Source organism: Phoca vitulina, unplaced genomic scaffold, assembly GCF_004348235.1.
Source record: "Phoca vitulina isolate PV1807 unplaced genomic scaffold, GSC_HSeal_1.0 scaffold2, whole genome shotgun sequence".
Taxonomy (NCBI): Eukaryota; Metazoa; Chordata; class Mammalia; order Carnivora; family Phocidae; genus Phoca; species Phoca vitulina.
In genome coordinates, this window is record NW_022589705.1 from 60,124,235 (window position 1) to 60,151,319 (window position 27,085).

The 27,085-nt window shown below is 38.1% G+C and overlaps 1 protein-coding gene and 1 pseudogene across 2 annotated transcripts in view; both read right to left on the reverse strand.

The window, feature by feature from the left end:
- ZFYVE9 (zinc finger FYVE-type containing 9) overlaps positions 1 to 27,085 on the reverse strand; it is a 179,794-nt gene that overhangs the window by 122,645 nt on the left and 30,064 nt on the right. For both annotated transcript variants that reach the window (XM_032429028.1, XM_032429019.1), the window contains exon 2: positions 377 to 482. The gene's annotated coding sequence lies outside the window, so the exon portion shown is untranslated. The remainder of the gene's footprint in view (positions 1 to 376; positions 483 to 27,085) is intronic.
- LOC116647574 lies at positions 13,197 to 16,545 on the reverse strand (annotated as a pseudogene).

Consider the following 27,085-nt stretch of genomic DNA (forward strand, 5'->3'; position numbering starts at 1 on the left):
ATTGTTTAACTCTTACATGATGACTAAGAAATAGAAATAAGATTAATTGGATTTTTTTTCTCTTAACAATATTGCTCAAATCCATGTTCTTTTTCATGCTGAAATTACCTTTCTATCCTCAAAGTGGAAGTTGACTCCAAAAGGAAAAAGCCAAGCACTGGCAGGAGAAATTAGAATTTTTGACATAATTCAACAGTTATTTAAAAATACCCTTTGCTCTGGATTTAAGTCTTTTTTTAAAACCACACTCCTGATTTAACAAGAGACAATGTTAAAAATGAAGCCAGCAGCATACATACATGAGCATTATTTTCTATAGACTTAGTTGTTTTCTTAAATTCAATCTCTAATAGAAACAGAACACTGGTTTTCTTACCTTTTTCCCCTTACACACGTGATAAGGAACAGACCTCCCTGTGCTTACTCATGATGCTTGCCGCACCACCAGCCAGTCCTGCTGATTCAGTATGCTCTGTTTGATCCTGAAGAGAAAAAAAACACATCGCTCATTACATTTGCTAAAGCAGTAAGTCCTAATTTTCTTCATATAAACCCATCATAGCCAAACAAATGAAAGCTATGGGCTTAAATAATAAATTACATCTTCAGAATCAAAGACCTGGCCAGCATGAAATGTAGCAGACACATTTTATTGTGTAAGAAGGCCAAAAGTTAAACATTTCAATAACAGTTAAGAATTTTTTAACATTTCTTTTCTTTTTTTTTTAAAGATTTTATTTATTTATTCAACAGAAAGAGTGAGAGAGTACAAGCAGGGTGAGCAGTAGAGGGAGAGGGAGAAGCAGACTTCCCGCTGAGCAGGAAGCCTGACATGGGGCTCGATCCCAGGACCCTGGGATCATGACCAGAGCTGAAGGCAGATGCTTAACCATCTGAGCCACCCAAACGCCCCTAACATTTCTTATTTTCAATGGAAAATACGAAGTGAAACATCAAAGGCAGGCACTTTCTTCCCAATGGTTTTAACTATGTTAATTCACAAAAATACCACTTATTTTGTATTACAATAGGCCCTCCAAGAATCCAAAGCTAGTAAAACTGCTACTTCACTAGAATGTGGAATTTTTTTTTTTCCTGTCCACCCCCCATACAGAATCCTTAAACTGAGATTCAGAGGCTTCCCGTTGAGATTTTTATTGCCAAACAACCGTTTTTCCTCCAAATGGAATCTTTTATGATTCCAGTCCTCTTCCACTGTTTAGAAACAATGGATCTATTAGCCCAATATTAACCTTTACTGTCAGGGGTATGCAAAAAACAAAGCTGCCAAAGCTTCCTCAAATGTTATTTCCTTCTGAATATATGACAATATCCATGAAGTTACAGTAGTCCAATTTAAATACCTCTGAAGCTGCTCAGAGATAACCTGAAACTCTTTAAGAGCCTAATTTAGCCTTGAACAAGATTAGTAATTGTAATCAGAATAAAATAAGAATCTCACATTATCTTGGTGCCTGCGTGGCTCGGTTGGTTGGGCAACTGCCTTCGGCTCAGGTCATGATCCTGGAGTCCCAGAATCGAGTCCCACATCGGGCTCCCTGCTCAGCGGGGAGTCTGCTTCTCCCTCTGACCCTCCCCCCTCTCATGTGCGCTCTCTCTCTCATTCTCTCTCAAATAAATAAACAAATCTTAAAAAAAAAAAAAGAATCTCACATTATCCATATAAAATACCTAACATATAATCATAGCATTTTCAGAACAGGAAAGTATCTTAGATATGATCTAATGAACATCACTTAATTTTAAAGATAATAGGCACTAAAATAAATTTTCCTGGCATTATTGCAAATATAATTCACTATCTGATGTGAAAATGACGTACTTACTAAAAAATAATAAGGAAAAAGCTAAAATTCAAGTTTCCAGAGACCAATAAAAAATATGGAATGGGGGCACCTGGGTGGCTCAGTCGTTAAGAGTCTGCCTTTGGCTCAGGTCATGATCCCAGGGTCCCGGGATCGAGCCCCGCATAGAGCTCTGCATCGGGCTCCCTGCTCGGCAGGAAGCCTGCTTCTCCCTCTCCCACTCCCCCTGCTTGTGTTCTCTCTCGCGCTGTCTCTCTGTCAAATAAATAAATAAAATCTTTAAAAAAAAAAAAATATGGAATGAAAATCACTGGTGAAAGATTTTCCTATCTTGAGAACTTGAAAAAAATATGTATTTGTTACATTTTCTAAATGAGAGGTGCTGTTGATACTAAGAAACAGGCTTACATCTACCAAATAAGGAATTAATCATATCAGAAATAGGAAATGGCTATATGAGGTAGAAGTACCAAGGTCAAAATGAATAAGGCAAAAGTAAGGTCCTCACCTCTAATTAAACTATTTAACTGAAGATTTTTTTTAATAAATAAAATTAATTCTATAGATTCAAAGTCAAATCCTGTATGTCTGTATCTATTTTGATGTATGAGGCAAGTCCAATAATATTATGTAACTGTCTCAAACATCACAGGTTTTTCTTCTGGAATTTTATCCCTCTGACCTTTAGCCTCAGCTGGCAAAGCCTTAAGTCTGATTAAATCCAACTGCCTACCTAACTCCATACGTTCCCCCAAGAAGCTTAAATGTGTCTAGAGGAAAATCACACGAGGAGGAGACTGCTCTCAACTTTACATTTGTGACTTCACACTACATTTCCCTTAGTCAATCTACTTTCAACACTGTACCTCATTCCTAACTTTTGATATGCCTGGAATCCCTTAACTCAAAGCTTTCATAATTCAATTCTTCCAAAAAATAAACCTTTAAGTTTCCTGCAGGACAAATAACAACATTACTTGGCTACATAAACTAGGGTAGAATACCAGCATATCTAACCACTCCTTGTACAGACTTCCAACCAATTTCTTTTTCAGCACTACATCTCACCTAAGCCTTTAGAGATTCCTAGAGCCTCCACAAGTTTCTCTAAGGTACTGTGGGGGTGTAGACTTGCTTCTCATCACATCTCTCTCCACAATTTATTACTTCTTTAGTTCTAAGACTTATATTTTACTTTTTCCATTCATTGAAACCTCCCATCCAATGTTGTTTCCTTTTCTGTTGTTTCTTCCTATCATTCAGTGGAGTTTTAGGGAAGAAAGAAAATAAGTGTGTGGGGGAGGGGGATCAATCCATCCTATTTAGCCACAAGTTTCCATTCTTATCTTCGAGAACTAACACATAATGGAATATAATATGGTATTCTTTCTTATTTTTTAAAAATATTTTATTTATTTATTTGTTGGGGGGGGCACAAGCAGACAGAACAGCAGGCAGAGGGAGAAGCAGGCTCCCTGCTGAGGAAGGAGACCCTGGGATCATTGACATGAGCTTAAGGCAGACGCTTAACAGACTGAGCCACCCAGGCGTCCCAATATGGTATTCTTTCTTAAAAGTAGACTTAAAAGTTGCCAATGCCCTAACAAATAAATTGAGAAATAGTTTAGAAAAACAAAGGGGAAGACAGATAAATAGACAAGCAACAAGTAGTGCCTCCCTCACCTCAACATAAAAACATGCTTTCCAGATAAGAGACAGTAATCTAGTACTTTTTGCCCAGAATGAGCACTTTACGGTAGAGCCTTTTCATCGCCTTTTGGCATTATGGAATTGCTTTTTGGAAGGAACAAAAGAAATTTAGTAACAGGATAGATATACGACATAAAATACAGTATAAAATGTTTTGTTTTTTTTTTTCCGAGATTTTATTTACTTATTTGACAGAGAGAGAGAGAGAGCGAGAGAGGGAACACAAGCAGGGGGAGTGGGAGAGGGAGAAGCAGGCTTCCTGCTGAGCAGGGAGCCCAATGCGGGGCTCGATCCCAGGATCCTGGGATCATGACCTGAGCCGAAGGCAGACACTTAACAACTGAGCCACCCAGGCACCCCTAAAATGTTTTAAATATAGTTCAAGATACAAGGAAAAAAATTTTCACAGAATGCCTTCAAGATTCTGCTCAATGTCACCTCCTACTGTGAAATTAATGATCACTTAGTTCTCTAAGCTCTCATAATACATTTATATCTACAACACATTTCACATTACATGGTAATTTCTCCCTTTACACTCCACTAAACGATAAGCCACTCAAGGCAGGAAACCCTTTGTTCATCCTTTTATCCCAAGACCCCAACAGTGCTTATCACATATAGTAGGTATTCAAAATATCCAGGATGATTTAATTAAGTATAGCATATAACACATCTCCCATGACAAGTGGGACAAACAAATAGCTCCTAAATGCATCTCCCTCCTTCTATTTCTACAACTGCCTTATTTTAAGCCCTCATCAGTTCTTACCTTATCCCCCTCCTATCTCACCTACTTAACGGACACACCTCTGGATGTCAGCGATGGGTCTTCATTTGTTACCACAAATACTACCCAGATTGATTGTGCTTTTCTAGCTAATGAATATATCCCCTTAATCTCTTCCCCCAAGAATGAAGTATAGTTTTTAGCATGGCAATAGAGATTCTTTCAGAACTTGGTCTCTGCCTCTTTTCCAAACTGTTCTCCCACTACTTCCCTAAGCTCCATTCATACAAAATACCCATATTTCTTGTGAGATGCTTTATCATGCTTCTCTATCATTGCATGTTCTGTGCCTATATTGAGATACTTTTGCCACTCTTCTTTGCCTAGCTAATTTTCATTACCCAAGTTTCAACTCAAACTCACTCTCAACTCAACCTGGGAAGCCTTCCCTGATTCTCTACAGGCTCTTTTAGAAGAGTCATCCTATACTCATGTCATGTCTTCTCTCTACAAAATGGCAGCACTTACCAAATTAATTTACATTATTAATATGCCTGTATACCTCCCCACTGAACTGTCAGTTCATTGAGAACAATGAGTATGTCTTCATTCTCTGTAACCCAGGGCATAGTACAGAGTGTTCAAGAAATGTTTCACAAAAAGATAAATCAAATGAGGTTAATGAAGTCCATATTTAAGTAATCAACTTCATGATGAAGCTTTCTTCCACCCTGATAAATATTTGTGAATGTGTGTGTTGTAGGAGAAAGGGACAGTAAGCAAAACATGTGAGAAACAAAAACAGGGATTTCTCTAGTGGAAGAGAAAAAAAAAAAAGTGACAAGGATTTAAATAATTGGTTGGGTTTTTTTTGTTTTGTTTTTTTTTTAAGTAGGCTTCACAGCCAACATGGGGCCTGAACTCATGACCTGGAGATCAAGAATCCTATGCTCCACTGACTGAGCCAATCAAGCACAATAATTGGGAAATTTTATCATTACTCTATTAATACAGGCACTTTGACATAATAATTACATTCTAGAGATATACCTTAAGGAAATAATTGGATAAATATAAAAAATATGGAATAACTGTTAGACTGATGTTAAAATAGTAAAATATTGGGGAAAATCTAAATGTCAATTGAAAGGAGCCATTTATAAAATGGAACAAATGGTAAGATTCCATATTTGGGGAAAACTTAAAAGTTCTTTTTTAAAAAAAATATTTTAAGTAATCTCCACACCCAATATAGGGCTCAAACCTACAACCCCAAGATCAAGAGTTGCATACTCCACTGACTGAGCCAGCCAGGTGCCCCAAAACTTCAAAGTCTTAAGAAACATACACCAAAATATAATAAAGAATCTCTTGGTAGTGTTTGGGTGATTTACATTTTTTTCAATCTTCTATAGTTCTAATTTTTCTTGGAATGAATGTTTATTATTTGTTAATAACAGGAAAGAGAACTGAGGATACATGAATCTCAATTAATAAAAACTCAAACTAGGGGTGCCTGGGTGGCTCAGTCAGTTAAGCATCCAACTCTTGGTTTTGGCTTAGGTTGTGATTTCAGGGTCCTAAGATGGAGCCCCACATCAGGCTCCAGGCTCAGCATAAAATTCTTTCCCTCTCCCTCTCCATCTCCCTTTGTTCCTTCCCCTCTGCTCCTCTCCCTGGCTCTCGCTCTAAAATAAATAAAATAAAAAAAAAAAAAATCCTGAGCTACTTAAATTTTTACTTTCGAATATGAAAACTGAAAAAGGAAGGAAACAGGAAAGACAAGGATTTTAAAAGATTATCTCCCTGGGATATATAACAGAAGATTAAAATTTTAATTATTTATGGGGAAAGAGAAAGAAGAATCATCTAAAATTTAAAAACCAAGATTTTTTTTAAATAAACCTATAAGGAAAATGACAGGAATAAAGATGATGTTTAAAACATAAAATGCAAGCAATTTATAAGAATCTCTGATGTGGACATGTTTATAACAGAAGAGATTTATGAAGGTAATACAGATCTTTCTCAACTTATGATGGAATTATGTCCCAATAAACCAAACGTAGGTTGAAAATATCATTAAGTCTAAAACACATTTAATACACCTAACCTACCAAACATCATAGCTTAGCCTAGCTTACCTTAAACGTGCTCAGAACACTTATATTAGCCTACAGCTGGGCAAAATCATCTAACAGCTTATTTTATAATAAAGTGTTGCATATCTCATGTAATTCAGTGCATATCGTACTGAAAGTAAAAAACAGAATGGGTGTATGGGTACAGAATGGTTTTAAGTGTATTAGCTCTTTACCCTTGCAATTACATGGCTGCCTAGGAGCCATGGCTCACTGCCGCTGCCCAGAATCACAAGACAGTATCACACCACACATCACTAGCCTGGGAAGAAATCAAAATTCACAATTTGATGTATGATTTCTACTGAATGTGTACAGCTTTTGCATGATCCTAAAGTCTAAAAAATCATAAAGTCAAACCATTGTTAAATAGGGAACAATCTGTAATTTCTACAATCCTGGCCTCGGATTAAAAAAAATAATAAGAAGAAAACAAGAAGGATAAACTAGAAAACATCCTCAGTTAAACACTGTTTCCTATCTTGGCTCTGATTAATACTATTTACCACAGAACAAAGTCAGTATCTGCTTAGTAACCAAACTTCTTAACATTTTCACCAATAAGTCTAACAGGGAGTTAAACTCAGTATGTACAAAATTGCATTCAATCTTCCAAAGTCATTTTCTTTGTTCCTTATCCTAGTGTAGACAAGACTCTTAATTTAGGTGTGGCAAATTATATTTGCAAAGATATCTGCTCCAGTACCTGCCATTCCACACGATCTTCTTACAAGAGTGGTGAAATTTATGTCCCCTTCCTCTAAACATGGGCAGAACTTCATGACTACCTCAACAAATAGAGCAAAACAGAAAGAATACTACATAACTTTTAAAGCTAGGTAATAGGTAACGGTTTTTTGGGATACTCACTTTTGAAATCCAATTATGCTAGAGAGACCACATGGAAAGGCCAAGGCCATATGTAGGTGATTTTGCCCATGAACCTTTACATATTTGAATGAGCAAGCCTCAAGATGAGCAAGCCTCAAGCACCACCCAGTCACTGTCTGGCTACAGCTTCATGAAAACCCAAGTGAGAACCACCTAGCTGAGCCCAGCCAATTCCTAACCAGAAGAGATAATAATTAAAGTTTTAAGCCACTATGGTTTGGTGTAATTTATTACATAGGAATAGATACATGCAACAGGTTAGTAATTTGATACTTTTTTTTTTTTTTTTTTTTGAGGGAAGAAGGGACAGAGGGAGAAGAAGAGAGAGAATCTTAAGCAGAGCCCAACATGGGGCTCAGTCTCATGACCGAGATCATGACCTGAGCCAAAATCAAGAGCTGGACGCTTAACCAAACAAGCCACCCAGGCACCCCAATTTGATACTCTTTAATCCAATCTTATATAAATATTCTAAAGGAAAGGGTAAGAACCATAAAAGGGACAGGCAAAAAAGAAGATGCATTGATAGCCGCCCCTCCTCTACTGAACTATTTAGCTCTGACTTCAAATTTGCATATCCCACTCAATAAAACCAGCCTTTGAGCTTCTTAGAGTACAGTTTAGGAACTATCTCATTATTCAAGCAAGAAGCTGGTGAGGGAGGGGATCTTACCTTCTTCTATGGAATCTTATCAAAGTTTTCCTCTAAACAACATACATTATTCTACTAAGAGTTCTGGTAAATGCATTTTTCATCTCATCAACTTTCCAGTGGCATTTTATAACTCCTTATAGATCAGCACCCTGAAACCCACCTAGTTAACCAATTCCTTAATGAGTCTATGTACCATTATCCACTCTGCTGACCAACTCAAAGCCTTGAATACCATTCTAGATACTATCCCTTCTCTCCCTTCTACCTCTACATTCAGTCTAACACCAAGTCTTACCAATATTGCCTTTTAAATCTCTCAAATCCATCCACTTCTCTCCATTTCCACTGCCATATCTCACATTTTTCTGTTGCCCAGATTTTTGTAAGATTCCTAACTATTCTCCTTGCCCCATTGTGTGTCCATCTAGCCTATTCTCTATGCAGATGCAAAACACAAAACTCATTATAATATTTTTGTACTTAACACCATTCAGTGGTACCCTACTGCCCTTAGAATAAAGTCCATACCTCTAAAACATAGTTCTGTTTGATTTGGTTTCTGCTTACTTCTCTAGTATGACACCTTCTCTCTATTCTCAGATTCTTACTCTATGCACTGGTCATCCTAATCAATAGAACTTTTATTTAATCTTGCCCATCTCTATTCCTCAAAACAGGCGCTCATACTAATACATGCTATTATCTGGATGAACCTTGAAAATACTATTCTAGGGGCGCCTGGCTGCTCAGTCAGTTGGGCATCTGCCTTCAGCTCAGGTCGTAATTCCAGTGTCCTGGGATCAAGCCCCGCTTCAGGTTCCCTGCTCAGCGGGGAGTCTGCTTCTTCCCCTCCCATTCCCCCTGCTTGTGCTCTCTCTCTAACCTTGTCAAATAAATAAAATCTTTAAAAAAGAAAAGAAAATAAAATATTATGCTAAATGAAAGAAGACAGTCACAAAAGACCACATACTGTATGGTTCTATTTATATGAAATGTCCAGAATAGGCAAATCCTTAAAGACAGAAAGTAGATAAGTGGTTGTCAGAAAATAGGAAGAGGAAAGAATAGGGAGTAACCACTAATGGGTACAGGGCTTCTTTTCAGTGTGGTAAAAATGTTCTGGGGGTGCCTGAGTGACTCAGTTGGTTAAGCATCCAACTCTTGATTTCGGCTCAGGTCATGATCTCAGGGTTGTGAGATCGAGCCCCGAGTGTTTGATCTCCAGGCTGGGCGTGGAGCCTGCTTAAGATTTTTCTCTCTCCCTCTCCTTCTACCCACTCCCCCCTCCCTCTCTTAAAAAAAAAAAAGTTCTGGAATTAGATAATGGTAATGGTTGCACAATTCTGTGAATATACCGAAAACCACTGAATGTATACTTTAAAAGAATGAATTTTGTGGTATGTCAATAATATCTCAATAAAACTGTTATCAAAACAGGCCTCCATACATTATTTAGGTCTGGAATACTGTGCCCTTCCACTGTTACTTTACTAATATTTACTTCTCCTCCTTATCCTAGCCTACATATCACATCTTCTATGAAACCCTTCTGATCTAGGTCTCAAATAGGTGTCCCTTCTTTCTTATATAGCTTCTACTTCCTTTATCATAGCACTTATCAACTGAATTATGAATTTTAAAAAACTGTTTCTCTCTCTCTTCCAGGCTATTGAGGTTTTTCAGGATAGGGACTGCTTCTGTCTGTCTTACCACTGTATTCATGAAACAGAGCACAGTATTTGGCACAGAGTAAGTGCTCACTAACCATTTGTGATACACAGTAAAATAACTAAAGGACTCACTTTCAAAGCTAACTTTCAAAGCACTTCCACCTAGGAAGTTTTTCCATATAAAGGATCCCAGAGTTGTGCTTAGACTGCTAAGGCTTGTATGTATCTACTATTTTGAAGTCTGTTAATGCCAATAAAATTATGAATTTGCATACTGAAGAACAGTTCAAACTTAAACTATGTTTTATCAAGGCTTTCTATCCATGATCACAATTCTTCAGATAGCTCCTATTAGTTTAGCAACTTATCTTTTTTTTTTAAACATTTCATCCATTTATTTGAGAGAGAGAGAGCACAAGCAGGGGGAATGGCAGGCAGAGGGAGAAGCAGGCCCCCCACTGAGCAGGGAGCCCGATGTGGGACTCGATCCCAGGACCCTGGGATCATGACCTGAGAAGAAGGCAGACGCCCAAACACCTGAGCCACCCAGGCAGCCCACAACTTATCTTCTTTTTTTTTAAAAAGATTTTATTTATTTATTTGACACAGAGAGAGACAGAGACAGCTAGAGAGGGAACACAAGCAGGGAGAGCGGGAGAGGGAGAAGCAGGCTCCTGGCTGAGCAGAGAGACCGATGCAGGGCTCGATCCTAGGACCCTGGGATCATGACCTGAGCCGAAGGCAGATGCCTAACAAATGAGCCACCCAGGTGCCCCACAACTTACCTTTTTAAAAGAAAAAGTGTGATTCAAGAGTATCTATGAATATGACAATGGAGTATCTAGCAAAACTGGGACTGGAATTATTTAATTTTTTTTTTGCCTTATAGCCTTATAAGGAATCTTTTTTTTTTTTTTTTTTTTACTATTTTTTCAATCTAAATTCAGTTAATTAACATATAGTGTATTATTAGTTTCAGAGGTAGAGTTCAGTGATTCATCAGTCTTAGATAACACCCAATGTTCATTACATCACATGCCCTCCTTAATGTCCATGGGACTGGAATTTTAAATCAACCATTACCAATACATAATAGACTTTCTTCTATGATGTTTAATCCAGATGAAACTTTTTTATGAGTAGTCAGTGGAATTTGGTAAAAGAGCACTGGTGCAGGGCTCTGGCAAATCCAGGTTTGAATTCATGCTCTAGCACTTAACAGCTAGGGCTGCTTTAAGCAAGTTACTTAACCTTTCCAAGTCTCAGTGTCTTTATATGAAAACTATGCTTTGCAGGATAGTTTTAATGATGAAAAAGAATGAGTTTATATAAAGTACCTCTTTATCCGATCTGCCATCTAATATATATGAGGTCAATAAATGGTAGCTATTATTTATCATCAAAAAGCTATCTGTGGGGGCGCCTGGGTGACTCAGCCGTTTAGCGTCTGCCTTCGGCTCAGGTCATGATCCCAGGGTCCTGGAATCGAGCCCCACATCGGGTTCCTTGCTCGGCAAGGAAGCCTGCTTCTCCCTCTCCCACTCCCCCTGCTTGTGTTCCCTCTCTCGCTGTCTCTCTCTCTCTGTCAAAAAATAAATAAAAATCTTTAAAAAAAAAAGCTTTCTGTGTGCAAGAATTACAAGAGAAAGGAAGAGTATGATTTGTACCATAACACCAATCAGTGTTTGTTTATACAATTAATAATCCATTGGGGCCACTGATCTTAAGTGATTAGCTCATCTGAACAATGAAAAGAAATACAAGAACAAAAAAGTAACCCGACAGTTAAACTTTCTGAAAAGGTTAAGTATATTTGATCCTTAAAAAAACCCTTTGAGGGGCGCCTGGGTGGCTCAGTTAAGCATCTGCCTTTGGTTCATGTCATGATCCCAGGGTCCCGGGATCGAGCCCCACATCGGGTTCCCCCCTCAGTGGGGAGCCTGCTTCTCCCTCTCCCCACTGCTTGCGCTCTGTCAAATAAATAAAATCTTTAAAAAAAAAAAAAAACCTTTGAATATCAACACTCTCACTCACAGTGGCAGAAAAAATAAATTCAATAATCTTTGGGAAGAGCTTTATTCCTGCAGATCAGACCAAAGTACATTAAGAGAGCAGGATCTGGAAGCGGACATTGTTGCTATCCCACATCACACAAGGCTTCAATTTCCAGGATATCAATCTGGCATCGTTCACAAACAGTGAATTCTCAGTCAAGAGCTTTTAGAATCAGGTAGTTGTTTTCATACAGTACACACTAAACAAAAAAGTGCAGTTTAACAAATACTTGGAAATGTGATATCACATGTGATGTATCAAATATACTGAAACTCTAAAACAGCAACCGATTTGAGATTAGCACTAAAACAAGGAACATGTAGAATTTTCATCTCTGCAGTAGTAAGACTAAAGACCATAGAGATGAATTTGTGTAGATATGATAAAGGGCTGGAAACTATTCACATATACAACATCCCTAAAGTAGCACATAGATTTTTGTTCCATGACTGGAACCATTAATTAACTCTATATTAGCCCAAGTTCATACCTTGAATTTCTAGATAGTACATATCTTTTAGATTATATTTGCCAAGAGAATTCTAGAATTGCCCACCTCTCACCCCAGGCCCACATGTAAATTTTTATTGCAAGATTAAATGCCATGTTCCAGGAACACTTATCAGCCTAACCAGTTTATTAACCAGGTGTGCACTCCTGATCTAAGCTGAATTAATTACATACCCTTCAACACTATTCCGGAGACATACAGCTGCAATACCTACCTTTGGATTCTGTGAAATATCCTGGTATCCTTATATAACTCTCCTTTTTTTCTTAAGCAAGCTTTAACTTGCAACAAGAGTCTTAACAAATATATCCCAACAGTTTGATATAAATTGAAACAATGTCAAAATCACAGTTTCAACCTTAATTGCATACCAAAAATTTCAAAGATCAGACACTAACTCAGATATTCCATAATCTACAAGTAGATAATAAATGAGAGACAAATTCATTAGAAGGAGGGTCTTATCTTTTGGATCATTCTAGGTAGCAGACTAACAGGGTGATACAATTTGTATACCACAACTACCATGCACCAAGAGTAATAACAAGAGTATATGTAAAACTGGATTGTAACTCACTACTAATCCAGTAACTACAAGTGATATCTTTCACAAAATACCAACTACTGGAAAACTAGCCAAATTGGTAGGTTCTTAATACTTGCAGTAGGGGCACTGGGGTGGCTCAGTCGTTAAGTGTCTGCCTTCGGCTCAGGTCATGATGTCAGAGCCCTGGGATCAAGTCCTGCATCGGGCTCCCTGCTAACCGGGAAGCCTGCTTCTCCCTCTCCCGCTCCCCGTGCTTGTGTTCCCTCTCTCGCTGTGTCTCTGTCAAATAAATAAATAAAATCTTAGCCCGGTGATGGGTATCAAAGAGGGCACGTATTGAATGGCGCACTGAGTGCTATACGCAAACAATGAATCATGGAACACTACATCAAAAACTAATGATGTAATGTATGGTGATTAACATAAAATAAAAATTAAAAAAAATACTTGCAGTAAAACTAGATACTATGTATGTATGCTCTCATTTTGACAACACTTTGGGAGCAGAGTATTCTGTATCTTGCTTTTAACAATGTCAAATTTAAGAAGAGGAAAACCTGAACTGTCTCAGCCAAAGCTTGGAACAACTGAGTTGGACGAAATAAGTCCATGCTAAAATTACTTATGCAAATTATGAATACCATGCATGATATTATTTAATGACGAGCTAAAGAAAATTTCTAACTATAGATCTCTCCCAGTTCTATCTTTGGCTCCCTTTTCTTCTAAAAGTCTTCATCTACCATCTCCATACAAATGACTCAGATTCTCTAACCCTCACCTCTCATTCAAATTCCAGGGCCACAGCTTCACCCATATGATATACACTACTTCTCCACTGGATATTCCACTACACCTCAACTTTCAAATAGTGAACCCTTCACATTCAAAATGAATACAATCTCAAAAGAGTTATGGACTCCCATTGTCTCCTCTTCACCTCCCACTCATGCCCCCCACTCTTTTCTGGCTTCTTTCCCATCTTAGCAACATTCAATTACAGTGAATCACATTTTCATCCTTTATAAAAGTTTTCCTCCATGACTTATTTGCCACTAAAAATTCTGATTTTCTCCTACTTCATTCTACACAATCTTAAATGTTGAAATTTCTGTGCTCAGTCCTCAAGAAAAAAATCTGATTTATTTTTTTTTTTTTGGCCACCATGAGAAAACATTTATGAAAATCTTAATCACTACAAAGCTCAGAAGCTCCACTTAGATGCAACAGACATGGCTATGATGCTAAGCAACTCTAGTCTTTTTCATAAAGTAAGATGTAACTCTGACAGAGCGTGTTGATCCTTGAAGCAGCAATCTTTAGATTTCAGTATGGCCCTGCATATTTTTAAATAAGTAAGGCTAGAATGAGCTATAAAGTTTTTAAGAATATATGGAGTGACAGATGGCAATTACATCAATTGATCTGAACAAACATGCATAGGTAACCAAACACTTCACATAGGTAGAATATTTATGCCATTACCAACCCGTGTGGCTGCCTGTTTCATTAAGACCACTCGATTTTCTAGAGGAAGAAGGGGTGGCTTTCTCAGCTTGTTATTGGTCCAAGTGCTACTAATACTAAAGCCTGTGGTAGAATTACCTACCATCAGGTAAATGCTTCTGTCTAGAAGGATTCCAGTTCTGTCAGCAGAAGGAACTTGACATTAAAAATCTAGGTCAAGAATCTGTAGGATGAGTCTCATTAGAAAACTGAATTGGACAGAGACTTAGGTAAAAACCATTTCAAAGAATTTGTGCACTTTAAGGTTAGTAACATCTTTTCAGAGATGTAGCATGTGAAGAACCCACCTACTACATAGATAGTCAACAAAGAGCAGAAAAAAGTCTTGACTAAAGTGGGGAAGACAATATTAAAATATTTACACTAAAGAAAGGATTCAGAATAAAGTAATATTTATAGGATGTTAAAAAATTAATCTTTGGCCATAATGAGGCCTCTTTGAGCTCCCAAAACCTTTGCTTTCTTCTCCTTTCATTTTTGCTCATGTTGCTTCCATTGTTCCTCCCTTTGTGTGGCTCATAGGTGAGGGGACCAGACAGACTTACTTTGAGATCAAACACTGGTTTCCTACTAGAGACTGAAGTCTGTGCTGCCTCAGTTGTCCACTTGAATGGGGTAACAACAGAAGCAGAATTCCCGTTTGTAGTCTAACTTTTATGTCCCAAGCATAGCCTGGCCTTTTGGGGTACTCCCAGATATGGTCACATGTAGAGACTTTCTGGCTGGAGTCTACCCTTATGCTCATTATCTTTGACAGCAGCTGAAAACCTGACATTCATTTTAGTTTCTGAGAGAACGGAAGGCGTGGCGGACCCCTTCCCACACAAGGTGCTCAGGCCTGCAGAACCCAGGGGCCGGCCCTGCGAGCGGTGCTGGCTGGTGGGAGTACAACCCACGTGGAGCCTTCTCTGGAGAGGAACAGGAGTCACCACCGCTCCCTTGGTGAACGGCTACTTCTTCAGTTCATTAAATGAAATGTGTTCTTCAAAATGTTTCTTTTTTCTCTCAATATATTGATCACTCCATTTCCTTAAAATGAGCCTCATGAAGCTTCTTAAAGTTTGGAGTAGTGCTTATAGTTCTTTTACTTTTTCCAGGTTTAGAAAACCCACCTGTGTAGAGAGACTTCTTTCTTTCTGAAGGTACCTTTGAATCTTCGTTACCATTTATTCTTTTTCCTGAGGAAACCGTATTCTCCTCTCCTTGGTTCTCATCTGGTGGTGAAGGAATTTCTGCATCAGTTCTGAGATCCTGGTTTTCCTGCTTCTCTTGATTCTGGAATTCAGTGTGATCACTTATTTTTATCTCTGAATGATCCTCCTGGGAGTCAGGGTTCCTGTGGATTATATCCTGCACTTTCTCCTTGTTTTCGTGACATGGACAACCGGCTCCCTCTCAGCTTGTTCTTGGCTGCTGCATCTCAGCCTCATCAAAAGATGATACAAAAGTTTGATTTCCATCCTGATTCTCGTTTTCTTTTTTTGCTTCATGTTTAAGGTGGGCTTTCAAGGCTTTTAACAACTTGTCTGCCCTGAGGTTAGCCCGGAGGCCCAGACTCTTGGCCAAGTTCTGCAGGTGGCTGTACTTGAAGGAGGCCAGCTCCTCAAGGGAGGGTACGGCCATGGCGAGCTGCATCCAGGCGACCACATAGAGGACACATACTCCACCCTCAGCAGCGCAGTTCAAAACTCTGGCACCTGATTTATATTCTTTTTTAAGGGAATTCTATCCACTACCATTTCCTTAAAACCATCTGTTAACAAGTCCCAATTTCCTTTTATCTACTTCAGACCTCTTTGGGTTCTAAGCCTATATATACAAGTGCCTATTCATGTCTCTGTACCTCACAGACATCTCAAACTCAGTAAGTGTATCTACTCTGATACTAATCAATGCTGTTTCTTCTCCAGTCCCTATATAATCATCCACCCAGTTCTGCATGATATAGTCATTCTGTATCCCCCTCTCTCGATGATGCTCAAAATCAACATTCAACCATCTCCTAAAATTGATGAAAATCCATTTACTCTGTCTACAATCACTACCTTGATCCAAGCCCCTATTAACCCACATCTGGATTACTGTAATAATCTTTTCAATGATCTTCTTATACCTATTTTTTTCTTTTTCTTTTCCCCTCCCTCCCTCTCTCATACCTATTTTTGCTACCAACTCCCCAAATCCATTCTCCACTCAGCAATAAAGTAATCTTTCAAAAGAACTAAACAAGGGTCAAAAAAGAAATGAAAAGAGAAAATTTTAAAAACCTTGAGACAAATGAAAAACAATACAGTTTATGGGAGGAAGCAAAAGCAGTTCTAAGAGGGAAATTCATAGTGATACAGGTCTATCTCAAAAAAACAGAAAAATGTCAAACAATCTAACTTTACACCTCAAGGAAGTAGAAAAAGAAGAAAAATGAAGCCCAATGTTTGTAGAATGAATGAAATAACAAAGATCGTAACAGAAATAAATGGAGACTAAAAAAATAAATTAAAAAGATCAATGAAATTAAAGCTGGTCCTTTGAAGAGATAAACAAGATAGACAAACCTTTAGCTAGACTAACCAAGAAAAAAAAAGAGTGCGCCTGGGTGGCTCAGTTGTTAAGTGCCTGCCTTCAGCTCAGGTCATGATCCCAGGGTCCTGGGACTGAACCCCGCATCAGGCTCCCTGCTCCATGGGAAGCCTGCCTCTCCCTCTCTCACTCCCCCTGCTTGTGTTCCCTCTCTCACTGTGTCTCTCTCTGTCAAATAAATAAATAAAATCTTAAAAAAAAAGGGGGGGGGGCTCAAATAAATAAAATCAAATATGAAAGAGAAGAAAGAGAACTGATACCACAAAATACTAATGATCATAAGAGACTACTAAGAACAATTATATACCAACAAATTGGACAACCTAGAAAAAATGGGATAAATTTCTAGAAACATACAACCTTCTAAAACTGAATCATGAAGAAATAGAATAAGCTAATTACTAGTAAGGAGACTGAATCACAAATCAAAAACCTCCCAGTAAATTTACAACCAAGAATACTCTACTCAGCAAGATGATCACTCAGAATTGAAGGAGAGAGAGAGTTTCCCCGACAAGCAAAAACTGAAGGAGATAATCACCACTAAATCACATACAAGAAATGTGAAATGGGGGCACCTGAGTGGCTCAGTTGGGCATCTGACTCTTGTTTTCAGCTAGGGTCATGATCTCAGGGTTGGGGGATTGGCCTGTGAGGGCTCTCTCCCTCCACATCAGCCCCTCCCACCACTCTTTCTCCCAAATAAATAGGTCTTTTTTTTTTAAGATTTTATTTATGGGCTCCTGGGTGGCTCAGTCGGTTGGGTGTCTGCCTTCCGCTCACATCATGATCCCAGGGTTCCTGGGATCGAGCCCTGCAGTGGGCTCCCTGCTCAGCAGAGAGCCTACCTCTCCCTCTCCTTCCGCTACTCCCCCCCTGCTTGTGCTTTCACTCTCTCTCTCAAATAAATAAATGGATAAAATCTTTAAAAAAAGAAAAAGATTTTTATTTATTTATTTATTTGAGAGAGAGCAAGCAAGCATGAGTAGGGGGGAAGGGGTAGAGGGAGAGGGAGAAGCAGACTTCCTGCTGAGCAGGGAGCCTGATGCAGGGCTCGATCCCAGGACCCCAAGATCATGACCTAAGCCAAAGGCAGCCGCTTAACCAACTAAGCCACCCAGGTGCCCCAGTAAATAAAATCTTTAAAAAAAAAAAAGAAAAGAAAAAGAAATGTGAAATGATCTTATATCAGCAAAAAAGAAAAGGCCATAACTAGAAATAAGAAAATTTATGAAAGAAATCTCACTGGTAAAAGCAAATAAAAAGTAAAGGCAATGAATCAGCCACTTAAAAAGCTAGTATGGGGGTTTCTGGCTGGCTCAGTTGGTAAAGCATGCAACTGTTGATCTCAGGGTTGTGAGTCAAGCCCCAGTTGGGCACACAGCTTACTTTATTTTTTAAGATTGATTTATTTTATTTATTCATTCATTCATTCATTCATTCATTTATGTCACAGAAAGAGACAGAGCACAAGCAGGTAGAGCAGCAGGAAGAGGGAGAAGCAGACTCCCTGCTGAGCAGGGAGCCTGACATGGGGCTCAAACCCAGGACCCTGGGATCATGACCTGAGCTGAAGGCAGACGCTTAACCAAATGAGCCACCCACGTGCCCCCATAGAGCTTACTTTAAAAAACAAAATTTTTTAAATAAAAAGCTAGCTTGAAGATTAAAGGACAAAACAGCAAAATCAATTATAACTACAATAAGTAGTTAAGGGATATGCAAACTAAAAAGCTTACTTAGCTGCAAACTAAAAAAATAAAGACTCCACCAAATACGACAACAAAATCACAAAATGAGAGAGGAGTAAAAATGTAGTGCTTTTAGAATGCATTCAAACTTCAGCAACTATCAGCTTAAAATAGACTGCTATATGTTTACGTAGATACATATGAATTTTATGGGAACCACAAAATAAAAACCTGCAAGAGATACAAAAAAGAAAAAAAAAATAGAAAGGAACACCAACATAACACTAAAGAAAAGCATCAAACCACAAGGGAAGAGACCTAGAGAATAAGAAAGGAACAGAGAAGAACTACAAAACAACCAGAAAACAATGAACAAAATAGCAATAAGTACATACCTATCAATAATTACTACAAATGTAAATGGACTAAATTCTCCAATCAAAAGACATAGGGTGGGGTCACCTGCATGGCTCAGTCAGTTAAGCATCCGACTCTTGATTTCAGCTCAGGTCACGATCTCGGGATTGTAAGATCAAGCCTCCAGCTCCGCACTCAGCAGGGAGTCTGCTTGGGATCTCTCTCTCTGTCTCTCTCTCCTTCCCTCTGCCCCTCCCCCCACTCTCTCTCTAAAAATAAAATAAATACATCTTTTTTTTTTAAAAAGGCATAGGGTGACTGAGTGGATTAAAAAAGAAGCTCCACTATGCTGCCTACAAGAAACTCACTTCAGATATAAAGACACACACAGTGAGGGGTGCCTGGGTGGCTCAGTCAGTTAAGTAGCTGCCTTCGGCTCAGGTCATGATCTCAGGGTCCTAAGATCGAGCCCCACATCGGGGTCCCTGCTCAGTGGGGAGTCTTTCTCTCTCTCCCTCTGCTGCTCCCCCTGCTTGTGCTCTCGCTCACTCTCTCTCTCAAATAAATAAAAATCTTAAAAAAGAAAAAAAAGATACACACAGTGAAAGTAAAGGGATGGAAAAAGATATGCCATGCAAATGGAAACAAAAAGAAACTGGAGTAGCAATACTCATATTAGACAAAATATGTGAAATACCACATTAACAACATCCACTTATGACAAAAACTCTCAACACAGTGCATATAGAAGGAACATACCTTAACGTAACAAGGGCCATATACGACAAACCCACAGTTAACATGTTCAACATCAAAGCTAAAAGTTTTTAGCTTTTCCTCTAAGATCAAGAACAAGACAAAGATGCCCACTCTCAACACTTTTATAGTCCTAGCCAAAGAAATTAATCAAGAAATAAAAGGTATCCAAATTGGAAAGAAAAAAGTAAAACTGTCACTATTTGCAGATGACAGTACACTATATATAGAACACCCTAAAGACTCCACCAAAAAATGGGGTGCCTGGGTGGCTCAGTCAGTTGAGCATCTGACTCTTGATTTCAGCTCAGGTCACGATCTCAGGATTGTGGGGTCAGGTGCCCCATCAGGGTCCACGCTCATCGGGGAGTCTGCTTGAGATTCTCTTTCTCTCCCTCTCCCACTTGCCCTGCTCACACATGCGCGCTTTTCCACTCTCTCCCTCAAATGAATAAATAAATTTTTTTTTTTTTAAAGATTTTTTATTTATTTATTTGACATAGAGAGAGACAGCGAGAGAGGGAACACCAGCAGGGGGAGTGGGAAAGGGAGAAGCAGGCTTCCCGCCGAGCAGGGAGCCCAATGCTGGGCTCGATCCCAGGACCCTGAGATCATGACCTGAGCCGAAGGCAGTTGCTTAACCAACTGAGCCACCCAGGCGCCCCTGAATAAATAAATCTTTAAAAATAAATAAATAAAACTTAAAAAATAAAGACTCCACCAAAAAACTATTAGAACTAATAAATGTACTCGGTAAATAATTGAATTCTGTATCACAGGATACAAAATTAACATAAAAAAATTGGTTGCATTTATATATACTAATAACAACCTATCAAAAAAAGAAATTAAACAATCCCATTTACAATTGCATCAAAAATAAAATACCTAAGAATAAACTTAGCCAAGGAGATGAAAGATCCGTACTCTGAAAACTATACGACACAAATGAAAGAAACTGAAGACAACACAAATAAATACAAACACGTTCTGTGCTCAACGGTTGGAAGAATATTGCTAAAATGTCCATATCACCCAAAGCAATCTACAGATTCAATGCAATCTCAATCAAAATTCCAATGACATTTTTCACAGAACTAGAACAAAGAATCTTAAAATTTGTACAGAACCACAAAAGACCCCAAATAGCTAAAGCACTCTTAAGAAAGAACAACAAAGCTGGAGGAATCACACTCCCAGATCTGAAACTATATTACAAACCTATAGTAATCAAAACAGTATGGTACCTGCATGGAAATAGACACATTGATCTAAAACAGAGAAGCCAAAAATAAACCCACACATATTTAGTCAACTAAATTACAACAAAGGAGCCATGGATATACATTGGAGAAAGGACAGTCTCTTCAGTAACTGGTGTTGGGAAAGGCAGCCACATGCAAAAGAATGAAACCAGACACCTACCTTACACCATATACAAAGATCAACTCAACATGGATTAAAGACTTGGACATAAGACCTGAAACCATAAAACTCCTACACAGGTTGTAATAAGCTCCTTGACATTGGTCTTGGAAATGATTTTTTAAATTTGACTCCAAAAGCAAAGGCAAGAAAGGCAAAAATAAACAAGTGGGACTATATCAAACTAAAAAGCTTCTGCACTGCAAAGAAAACCATCCATGAAATGAAAAGCAGCCCACTGAATGGGAGAAAATATTTGCAAATCATATATCCAAAAGGGGTTAATATCCAAAACATATTCAGAACTCATACAACTCAATAGCAATAAAAACCCCCAAAGAATCTAATTATAAAATGGGCAGAAAATCTGAACATTTTTCCAAAGAAGATATACACATGGCCAACAGGTACATGAAAAGGTGCTCAACCCCACTAATCATCAGGGAAGTGCAAATCAAAACCACAATGAGATATCATCTCACACCTGTTAGAATGGCTATTATCAAAAAGATGAGAAATAGCAAGTGCTGACCTCTTTGACCTTGGATGCAGCAACTTCTTGCTAGACACATCTCCAAAGCAAAATGAAAAGCAAAACAAAAAGTAAAACAAAAGCAAAAATGAACTATTGGGACTTCATCAAGATAAAAAGCTTCTGCACAGAAAAGGAAACAGTCAACAAAACTAAAAGGTAACCCACAGAATGGGAGAAGATATTTGCAAATGTCTTATCAGATAAAGGGCTAGTATCCAAAATCTATAAAGAACCTATCTAACTCAACACCCAAAAAACAAAAAATCCAATCAAGAAATGGACAGAAGACATGAACAGACGTTTCTTCAAAGAAGACACATAAATGGCCAAAAGACACATGAAAAAATGCTCTCAACATCACTCAGCATCAGGGAAATACAAATCAAAACCACAATGAGATACCAACTCACACCACTCAGAATGGCTAAAATTAACAACTCAGGAAACAACAGATGTTGGTGAGGATGCGGAGAAAGGGGGACCCTCTTACACTATTGGTGGGAATGCAAACTGGTACAGCCACTCTGGAAAACAGTATGGAGGTTCCTCAAAAAGTAAAAAATAGAGCTACCCTACAAGCCAGCAATTGCACTACTAGGTATTTATCCAAAGGATAGAAACATAGTGATTCAAGGGGCACCTGCACCCCAATGCTTATAGCAGTAATGTCTACAATAGCCAAACTATGGAAAGAGCCCAGATGTCATTCGACATGTAAACAGATAAAGAAGATGTTGTATAGGGCGCCTGGGTGGCTCAGTTGGTTAAGTGACTGCCTTCGGCTCAGGTCATGATCCTGGAGTCCCGGGATCGAGTCCTGCATCGGGCTCCCCACTCAGCGGGAAGCCTGCTTCTCCCTCTCCTGCTCCCCCCTCTTGTGCACGCTCTCTCTCTCTCATTCTAATAAATAAATAAAATCTTAAAAAAAAATGTGGTGTATATATACATATATATACACACATATACACCATATATATGTATATACATATATATGGAATGGAATATTACTCAGCCATTAAAAAGAATGAAATCTTACCATTTGCAATGATGTGGGTGGACTTAGAGTGTATTATGCTAAGCAAAGTCAGTCAGTCCAAGGAAGACAACTACCATATGATTTCACTCATGTGGAATTTAAGAAAGAAAGCAGATGAACATAGGGGAAGGGAAAGAAAAGAAAAATAAGATGAAAATAGAGAGGAAGGAAAACCATAAGAGATGCTGAACTCTAGGAAACAAACAGGGTTGCTGGAGGGGAGGTGGGTGGGGGAAAGGGGTAACTGGGTGATGGGCATTAAAGACAGCACTTAATGGGGGTGCCTCAGTTGATTAAGCATCTACCTTCAGCTCAGATCATGATGCCAGGGTCCTGGGATCGCGTCCTGCATTGGGCTCCCTGCTTGGCGGGGAGCCTGCTTCCCCCTTCTTCCTCCCCTTGCTTGTGCTCTCTCTTGCTCACTCACTCTCTCTCTCTCAAATAAGTAAATAAAATCCTTAAAAAAAAGAGAGGGGGAGGGTGGTGCCTGGGTGGCTCAGTCAGTTAAGCAGCTGATTCTTTTAGCTCAGGTCATGATTTCAGGGTTGTGAGATCAAGCCCAGCACGGAGCCTGTTTAAGTCTCTCTCCCTCTCTGCCCACCTCCCCACTTTGTAAAAAAAAAAGAAAGAAAAGAAAAACTTAAAAATACCAGGAACAACCTAAGTGACCATCAATGGGTGAATAAAGAAAATTGGTATGGGGGTGCCTGGGTGGCTCAAGCCCTGCATCGGGCTCCAGGCTCAGCATGGAGCCTGCCTGAGTTTCTCTCCCTCTACCCCTACCCCCACTTGTGCGAGCACTGGAGCTTGCTCTTTCTAAAATAAATAAATCTTAAAATTAAAAAAAAAAAGTTCTGATCACAAGAAAAAAATTCTGTAACTACATATGGTAACAGATGTTAGCTAGACTTACTGTGGTGATCATTTCCCAGTATATACAAATATCGAAACATTATGTTGTAAACCTGAAACTAATATAATGTATGTCAATTATGCCTCAATAAAAAAAACAGAATTGCTATATGATCTAGCAATTCCACTTTGGGTATTTATCTGAAGAAAATGAAAAATCCCAATTTAAAAAGGTATCTGCACCCCATGCTCATCACAGCATTATTTAAAATAGCTACGACATGGAAACAAAGTGTCCATCAATGGCTGAATGGATAAAGATGTGGTATGTATTTACAGTGGAATACTATTCAACCATAAAAAAGAATGAAATCTTGCCATCTGTGACAACATGGATGGACCCTGAGGACATTATAGTAAGTGAAGTAAGACAGAGAAAGACAACCACATGATCTCACTTATATGCAGAATTTAAAAACAAAAGAATAATCCTAGCTTGTAGATACAGAGAACGGACTGGTAGTTGCCAGAGGCAGGGGGAGGGGGATGGATGAAATGGGTGAAGGGAGTCAAAAAGTACAATTCTAGTTATAAAATAAGTCATGGGGATGTAATATGTGTACAGCATGGTGATTATTGTTAATAACACTGTACGGCACATTTGAAACTTGTTGAGAGTAGATCTTAAAAGTTCTCATCATACAAAAAATCATGTTTACTATCTATGTATGTCAACAGATGTTAACTATACTTACTGTGATCATTTCACAATATGTACAAATATCAAATCATTATGTTATACATCTGAAACTAGTATATGGCAATCACACAATTTAAAAAAGATTTAATCAAATGATTCCTCATCTTGAAACTCTTCCATTGATTTCCATTGTACTTAAAATAATATATTAAAATAATATTGAAACCAACTATGACTTTATAAGGTCCTGCATAATTTAATCCTGCCTAACTCTTCAGCTCATTCTTTTGCCATTTTCCCTCCTACTTACTTCTCTCCATCCACACTGACATCTTCCTCTTCCTCAAGAGTATCAATGTTGTTTCCACCTCTGGTCCTTTTATCCATGCTCTTCCCATCCTTGGTTTGTTGTTTCTGACTCTTTTCTTCTACCTCTATCCTCCTGGCTAATACAAACTCACTCAACTTTCAGGTCTGAGAGTATATGTTAATTCCTTAAGGAAGAGCTCCTTTGACCCCTCAGCATAGGTTTTATGCATAGCTCTCTTATAACTCTATACTTATTTTTGTAACACTGTAAAATATCAGCTGGTATGAGGACAGGTTACATGATTATCTTCTTCACCAAAATATTGACAGCACTTAGCAAGCAGTAAATAAATATTTTTCTATAAATACATGCTGATATATTATAAATTCACTAATAAACACAACTACAACAATTTCTCCTGTTAAACACCATGCTGTCATTGGTCAATCCTCCCAGGCTTCATTGATGTTTATGATGATCTTCTATTTACCAATCCTTATAATTTGTTGATCTCTACCCTCTTGATTTCTCTATCACTTCAACCAAGACTCCTTAAAAGAACCACTGTAAATTTTGCATTTCAACATCTAGGATACTCAAAACAGGGAGAGAACATTCACTAGATGAGAGCTTTTACAAATGATATGGTAAGGTTCCCTGGCCAGTAGTGTATAATACAATCTGCTCAATGACTGAGAATGTATAAGAGCACTCAGAATGTGAACAAAGGTAAGAATATAGTGAGGGGCACCTGGGTGGCTCAAGTCGTTAAGCGTCTGCCTTCGGCTCAGGTCATGATCCCAGGGTTCTGGGATCAAGCCCTGCATCCGGCTCCCTGCTCAGCGCGAAGCCTGCTTCTCCCACTCCCCCTGCTTGTGTTCCCTCTCTGGCTGTGTCTCTGTCAAATAAATAAATAAAATCTTAAAAAAAAAAAAAAAAAGAACTATTATAGTGAAATAGATTATTTTGTATATCCTTTAATGTTGAATTTAACAAAAACTTCCATAAAATAGTTAATCATCAACACTCTGTGTCCATTTTTTGGAGAGGGGAAAAATAATAATATTATTTATTGTCCACTTACTATGTATCAGACCCTGCTGCTGTAAGTGCTTTATAGGTATTAACCCCTTAATCCTCTTAAAAACTCTAAATAGTAGGAATGGAATTAAGCCCTCCAGAATGTACATATACTACAAGAAGGCACAGATTTTGTCTTAATCCTCCTTGTTGTATCATTGGCATCCAAACAGTGTCTGGCATATGGTAAGCACTCAAATATTTGTTGAATGAATAATGAGGAAATGGAGGCAAAAAGAAGTTCAGTAACTTGCACAAAGTCACACAGAGTGGCAGCGCCAGGATTAGAACTTAGGCAATATGGTTTCATATCCCAGACTCTTAACCGAGTATGTATATATTTGGAAACTACATTCCTCCTTCACTTCTCCTCTTTACCATTCAGAAGTAAATGCAATGTAGAAATGTTTCCATGAGCCAGAAGTTCTCCTCACTGTTCTGCTAAAATAAAAAGAAACTCTAGTTTTAATAACATATAAACACTAGATTACAGTATGTCTGAATTTATGAATGTTCCCACTAGAGTTACAGTCCTCAGAGCAGAGCAGGAAAAGAGATATAGATCAACAGGTTGCTATAAGGTGTTTTTAAAATATATATACATGTCTGTTATATTCATACATGTTATTTAACATAGGATTATAATCAGTTACCACTACACAGAACAGTGTGAAATGAGGCATGCATGTACATCTAAATTTGCCACAGTCTCTTTAAATAGCTAAAGAGCATTTCATTATATGGATGTATTACAATTTAACTCTCATCCCTATCCGTATCTAGATTGTTTCCATATTTTAATATCTATACACACTATAATGAATCTTTATACATGTGTCTTTACACTTTAATATACGATAAATCCCTAAAAGTGGCATTTAAGACAAAGGTAGTATACATTTTAAATTGTAATAAATATTGCCAAAACTTTCACCAAACATGCTGTGTTTTTTTATATTTCCTCCAAGAGTATATAAAATTTTTTCTATACACTCTTGTCATTACTATTATCTTTGCAAATCCTCCAAGGAGGAAGTGGAATATGATTTTCTAATTTCTATTTTTAATTATGAGAAGTTGAACATCTATTTATATCTTTTATGTTTATTGGCCTTTCTACAAATTGCCTATAAATGCTTTATATGTATCATGTTTAGAATCTTCATCCCAGTTTAAGGTTTGTTGTTTTTTACTACATGGAAATCTTCCATTTTTGTGCAGTCAAATTCATCAATCTTCTTTATGGATTCTACATTTCACATGATGCTTAGAAAAACCTTCCTCATTCCAATATAAAAAAATATTCACCCATGTTTTCTCTATTTCTATGGTTATTTTTGCTTGTTTTACTCTTTCATCATCTAGAATCTATTTTGGTAGGAAAAGTTCTGTAACTTGCTTTTCTCATTCAGTGATATATCCTAAATATCTTTCCAGATCCACTACTTCATTTATTTCAACTGTGCATAACAGAATTCTAAAATATACCCATATCATAATTTA